Source organism: Cryptomeria japonica, chromosome 3 (assembly GCF_030272615.1).
Source record: "Cryptomeria japonica chromosome 3, Sugi_1.0, whole genome shotgun sequence".
In the NCBI taxonomy this organism is placed as follows: Eukaryota; Viridiplantae; Streptophyta; class Pinopsida; order Cupressales; family Cupressaceae; genus Cryptomeria; species Cryptomeria japonica.
Window position 1 is genome coordinate 408,482,341 of NC_081407.1, and position 6,000 is coordinate 408,488,340.

Sequence of the window (6,000 nt, forward strand, 5' to 3'; positions counted from 1 at the left end):
CTTAAAAGCTGCCTCCATCTCTTGTCATGAAAGCTTCACACGCTTCACATTATTCCCAACATCATCACCAGTCACTCACTCCGCACACCTCCATCATCAACCAACACCTCAAGGTCACTTGCAACAAATTGAAGAACACACACCACAAGGGACTTAATTTCCACAAAGCCAAGGTTGCGAGTGGACACAACAATTCGAACTTGGGTTCACTTTTCCAAAAAGCCATCAACTCAAATCTTACTCAAGAAGACTGCAATCTCTAAAGTCCTCAAACATACTAAACAATTTTTCCAAGGAACCATTTACTCCCACATTAGAAAGTTTGTTAGCTTCCAAATTAGCTTCCCGCAGGACATGGGTTATTTTAAAATCTTCAAAATTGTTCAGCAGAAATTGCATCCTATGCACCTGCTTATCTAGAAACCATGCTTTCATTCGTCCTCGTGCAATCCCATTCACTAGAACCTGAGAATGAACTTCTAGATGAAGTTTCTTGACTCCCAATTTCCCAGCCATACGGATTGCCTCCAACGCAGCTTGACATTTGACAACATTGTTCGACCCATCCACCAATCTCTTGGCCGCAATGGCCAGAATGTTTCCCCGATCATCTCGAGCAATCACCCCAGCACCCGAGGGTCCTGGATTGCCCCTTGATGCTCCGTCAAAATTAATCTTTGTCCACTCGTTCTCAGGTGGAGTCCACTTCGGGGTTGAATTGCCCTTCCTCTGAAGATTAGCCCTCAGCAGCCCATTAACAGGCCTGAATTTGACAAGAGGCCAGCTCAACAAAAATTTAGCATCAGCTTGTGAGAAAGGATTCTTGGCTAAATTTACATTAGAGGCAGCATTCGAAACCAATTCTGAGATGGCCCTCTCCAATCTAGTCAAAAAGTGCTTACAATTTTCCGCTTACCTTCAAACACTCTCTGGTTTCGCTCCTTCCATAGTTCCCATAACACTGTAGAGGGAAAAATCTTCCAAATAGCGGCAAAGATAGAATTTTTTTACCCAAACTCGGCCAAGATTCCAGCCATTCACACAAGTTCCTGGCCATGGGGCCCATCCAATTCAATCTCTGCAGCCCAAAAAGCCACGCCTTTTGAGCAAAATCGCAATTTAGCAAAAGATATTCCACATCCTCCTCAGCCTTTTCACATAGAACACAGCGAAAAAGACTTGCAAACCCCATTTTCTTCAGGCGATCTCCAGAAAGAATCCGCTTATTGCCAACTAACCACGCAAAGGCTCCAACTTTCAGAAGGCACACATTGTTCCAACAAATCTTAGATTCCCACTCCTTCGACTTGGCCTCACTTTCCAAAAGAGTGGTTCCCACTTTCACCGAGTAGCAGCCACTCTTCAACCCGCACCAGATGTTTTCATCCTCCTCCCTCGAGAACAAAACCTCTCGATTACCCAAGATCTTGCTCAGATATCTTTCCTCATCTTCCCCCAAATTTAAATCCCGAGGGTCTTTCCAGCTCCATCTCTGCCCCATCAAGGGCATATCATTCGACAAAAAATCACACACCTTAGAGCCCCAAACCTGACAAGTCTTTAAAACTGTTTGCTCAGGAGCCTTGGATTCTAAAGATGGATGTCCATCCCAGGAATCCTGCCAAAAGTTCTCCTTACTCCCATCGCCAATACGCCAAGAAATGTGATTTGTTATCAAGCTTCTACAACTCACCAAAAAGTTCCACAAAGCTGACCCTCTTGGGGGATCTCTCACTATTAGGATCCTTTCCTTTTCCCTACTATCCAAATACTTAGCTTGTAGAATTCTAACCCATCTCTGTTTCGGTTTACTATACATTTTCCAAACCAACTTAGCCCCCATGGCCTCATTAATAATTTTCCAATCTCGGAGTCCCGCCCCTCCCCCACCTTTGGGTTTACAAACTCTATCCCAAGCCATGAGCGGGACTTTATCCTAATCCTGGTTACCATTCCACAAAAACTTCCTCATCTTCTACTGCATACTCTTGACGATAGAGCCTGGGAGTTTGAAGCAAGCCATTGGGAAAATAGGCATAGTCGAAACAACTGTCTTCAGCATTAGGATGTGCCCAGCCAAAGAAAGCCACTTACTCTTCCAGCCCTCCATCTTAGCTTTACAACCATCAAGCAACCCTTTCCACATATCCAACTTTCCTGCTCTAGCAAAGAGTAGCATGCCAAGGAACTTACCAGGGAGTTGACCAATCTTTATCCCAAACACTCTAGCAATAGCTCTCTGGGACCAACCTTCCGTATGAAAGAAAAAAACCTCTGATTTGAGCCGGTTTATCTCCTGACTAGTAGCCCACATGAATCTGTCCAAGACTTTCTTCATAACCAAAGCCTCACGTATAGAAGCAACACCAAATAGATAGGTGTCATCCGCAAACTGAGAATGAGTTGTGGAGACAACCCCTTGGGCAATCTCAATACCCTTCCACAACCCTTGATCTCTCTTAACAACAATCGACCGTCCAAGAACTTCAACCATCAAAATGAAGAGAAAGGGGGATATTGGATCCCCTTTCTGAATACCCCTAGATGTTGAAAAGAAGCCTTGAGGGCTGCCATTAACTAAAACCGAAGTTGAGAACTTCATAATCATACTGGAAATCCACTTAATCCAGGACTTACCAAAACCAAATCTTTCCAACACAGCCACAAGAAAAGACCTATTCACCCTATCATAGGCTTTTCAGATATCAAGCTTTAAAATCATTCTCCTCTATCTACCCTTCATAGCCGTATGAATAGCTTCATGGGCCACTATCACCCCATCCACAATATTCCTTCCAGGGGTAAAACCACTTTGCTCATAGGAGATCAACTTATCAAAAATTAACTTAAGTTTGTTAGTAGCAACTTTTGAAATGATTTTGTAGATGGTGTTGCACAATGAAATAGGATGAAACTCCTCCATCCCAGCCGGCTTGGCCTTTTTAGGAACAAGCACCACCAACGTACAGTTGAATTCCTTCAAAACAAAGCCTCTGGACCTAGACTCTTCAACCACTGCCAGCAACTCCTCACCAAGCACCTCCCAGAAGGATTAAAAAAAGAATGCTTGAAACCCATCTGGGCCTAGTGCTTTCTCCCCACCTAATCCAAACACCGCAACTTTAACTTCCTTCAGTGAAACAGGCTCCTCCAGCATGGAGTTGTCCTCCCTGGAAACTAAGGCAGGGATCAACTCCAGAAGCTCCATCTGAACCCCCGACTGAACGTTCCCACTAATCCTCCACAAATTTTCAAAGAAACCCATAGCCCCTTTACCTATACGATCTGGGTCTTCAGTAATCAAACCATTTGCAAGCCTCAACGAAAGAATTATGTTAAGACTTCGCCTAGCTTTCACCGAACTATGAAAGAATTTCATATTTCTATCACCCGCTTTCAGCCAATTTACACGCGACTTCTGTTTCCAATAGATCTCCTCCCTTTGCGAAACTTCTCCATACCTACTAAGAAGGTCTTTCTCCATAAGGAAGTCCACTTCATCCATTCCTTCTGCCATGACTTTAGCATTCAAGGCACCCAAATCTCCTTCGAGTCTTCTCTTTTCATCAAAAATATTACCAAACACCTCCCTATTCCAAGATTTTAATTTCTACTTCACATAACTAAGCTTTTTGAAAAACTGATAGGTCAGGAACCCTTCCACCACTAGGGCCTCCTTCCACCACCCCACTACAAGCTCTTTAAAACTCGGTTCCCTAAGCCACATCTTTTCCACCTTGAAGGGACATCGAATTGGAACAACATCATTCTGCACAACCAAGGAGACCGGAAAATGGTCTAACCCTGAGATGGCAAGTACCTCGGCCTCAAAAACAACAGGGGCAACACTCCAATCTCTTGTGAGGAAGAATCTATCCAATTTCTCAGCAATATTGGAAAAACCTCTATGCCTATTAGTCCAAGTGAAATCCCCTCCTTTAGCAACCACTTCTAAAAGAGCATTCTCGTTAACAAAGGATTGGAAGTCCAATTGCGACCAGCTCAACCTCCTCACCCCTGCACGCTTCTCAGAGGAAGAGAGGGTGGCATTGAAATCTCTAGCAACAATGGCTAAAAAAGGCCTCACTTCCTCTAGGTGCTTGGAGACATCCTCCCATAATTTACACTTATCTATAGCCAAAGTCGGCCAGTAGACATTAACAAGAAAACAAGAGAAATTCATAGTCTTTGAAATCACCTTAACCATCTGCCAATACTTAGAGCTTGACACAACTTCCACATGAACAGCCAAAGGATTCCACAAAAAGCCCAGACCACCTGACGCCCCATCTAAATCCACAAAGTGACCTAACTATTTTTGCCTAACCCCAAAAATGCAAGCAGCAGCATCACGACCCAACTTAGTCTCCTGAATATAAATTACTTCCGGCTTGGCCTGATCAAAACCTCTTTTGACCAGACGTCGCTTGTCAAGGGCATTGTAGCCCCTGACATTCTAGGTTAGGAACTTCATTGCTGCCTAGGAGAGAATAAGTCTCTCCTGGATCTTAGAAGCCTTGTCTGGCCCTTCATGTTGCCTGCTTCCTCAAGCAATCTCTACCTATTCTTTCTTCCTCTCAAGTTCCCTTTAGACTTAGGGGGGTTTAATTTAGATTGTTTGATAGTCCGAACTTCTGTCTCCCCTACTTCTACCAATAGTACCAGAGAATCGTCACTTAATCCTTCCTCCTCCTCAGAATCCATCTCTCCTGCTACTCCATTTCCCTTGCTTGGGGACATGTGAATGTCCTTGAATCTGATTATGTTACCATCCACATTCACACTAGGATCCTCTGCCGCTACCAGGGACTTAGCACTTTCACCCATATCCTGACCCTTCAACCCATCCACTGAGGTGTTGTAGAACCTATGCTGTGATGGATAACCTCCCCCGATTTTACTATCCTTTAAAACGGGCCCAAATCCTATCTCCATCAGCTTCCCTTCAAATCAAGAACCACCACCCCAACCACTTCCCTTGCACACTTGATCCTCTTTCTCTTCTCCCAAAAGAATTCCTTGATTATGAGAGAACTCAACAACCTGCTCAGACAATCCACTTGACACCAGCACAACAGACTTATCTCCATCCATCACAGCGGCCTGATGCAGCTTCTCTTGACCTGGGTTGGAGTCAGAAAGTTCTTCCACCCCTACTTGCATATCTAAATAATGGCAAATAACCTCATCCCTTGCGGCCTATAGAGAAAAACTCAGATTGATATTTCCCAAGCTCTGGTCTACTACCGAACCAACTAATAGCTGCTCCTCCAAAGCACGATCTGCCTTTCCTTTACCCTTTTGCCCAGTCAAACAATCTCGATCCTCATGGCCCCATTCTTTACAAATCTTACATTTGACTATGATTTCTTTGATTTCTATATCTTGTCTCCATACTCCTTCTGGAGACCTCATTTCAACAACCTTCAGGAGCCCATGATGCGGCTTCCACATAACACAGATACGGGCATACATGCATGAACTAAGCTTATCAACCGCTTCATCTGACTTGATAAATCTCCCTATTTTCTCCCCTACACTCTTAAAGATTTCCTCCTTCCAATCTTCATGAGGAAGATTGTACATTCTTATCCACACAGGAATTTCCTCAATGGTAGCTCATCTTGGGTCGAAATTAGGGGTCCAATCCCTGATATAAAAACCAACTCCTGACATAAATCATGGCCCCCATTCCAGTAGAGCAGTCTTCTCCTCAGCTGAACCAGCAATGATAAGAAAAAACCCATTAGTAAGAGTTTTTATCTCAAAGTGGTTACCCCATTCTTCATTGACCTATTTTCTCACTCTGGGAAAAGCTGGCCATTCACCTCCCCATTTCATGAAGAAGGCCCTTTCACGCAGAAATAGTACCGATTCCTTCCAGGCCTCCGATTCAATGCAGATACTCACCGACCGCATCTCAGTCGTGATCGATATCCCACCTAGGGAAGGGTCTTTCGGGGGGAGCTAGATTTTCTTCTTTATCCTTTCCTCCAACTA